Genomic DNA, 1128 nt, shown 5'->3' with positions numbered 1-1128 from the left:
AACAACAACAACAACAACAATTAATCTAAATACCAAATAGTTTTGTTGTTTTGTTTTTGCTGGTGGGTGTGTGGGGTGCTTTAAAAATGTCATGTCCTGACAGGCTGTGGCCTTTCATCTCCTACCTGGGACACTAAGCCTAAGGTAGAGCCCAAGCAAGGCTTGAATGGCAGTGCCCAGGCTCAGTGCATTGTGCCTCTGCTGCTCTCAGGGTGCGGTAACTAGCATGTATCATCCTGTGGGAGATGGATTTGGAAAGGGGAATCCAACTGGCAACCTTGAATGTCAATGGCCTGCACTCAGCCTTATCTGACTAGCTATACAACTCTTCACTATCCCATTCACAATGGGCATTATGCTGTATGTCGTTCCTGCTGCAAAGTGTAGCTACATGGAATGCCCAAATTCACTCTTAGTGCTATTGTCTATGCTGGGTCAAACACTTTGGGCACACTGAAGTCAGACAGCCACTGCTTTCTTAAGAACTAACCACAGGTTAGGCAGATGATGATGGTATGACCCGTCTGTATAAGATTGCTATCACAGGTCAAGCAGACCTTTGCTGCCTCCTTTGAAGCTCAACTTCACCCCAAAAGCTGTCTGGGATGGAAAAGCATGACCAGTATATGACCTGCTGCCCTGAACCTTCAAGACCTGTTTGCCAGCTGAATTACCACCGTATTATCTTAGGCTGCCATTCAGTAGTACTTAGCTGGATCTCCAACTTCCTTCTCTTGATCAGCAACCATGTGCAGACTGGGAAACTAAGATAAGGAAAGAGCTGATCAGACTATCTACCCCCATTTCTTTAAAAAAGCCCACTATCAAGGCAAGAGAGCAGATTCAGGGAGGAGGCTGCAAGTGATCAAACCTGAACAGATCAAATTCCAAATTATTCATGTGGAGGATGTTTGGAAAAAGGAAAAAAGTTAGATCCCTCACTCACTCACGCTATACACACACACACACACACACACAAATTTCTTGTGGATCAAGCACACACATATAAAAACCAAAACTATGTAAGTATTAGAATTAAAAAAACCCAACTGTTGTCAAGTTGACTCCAACTCATGGCAACCCCATGTGTGTCAGAGTAGAACTGTGCTCCATAGTGTTTTCCATGGC

Source organism: Orycteropus afer, unplaced genomic scaffold (assembly GCF_000298275.1).
Source record: "Orycteropus afer afer isolate SDZICR_OR568_19922 unplaced genomic scaffold, OryAfe1.0 scaffold00100, whole genome shotgun sequence".
Classification (NCBI taxonomy): Eukaryota; Metazoa; Chordata; class Mammalia; order Tubulidentata; family Orycteropodidae; genus Orycteropus; species Orycteropus afer.
Note: the sequence above shows the minus strand (reverse complement) of the source record.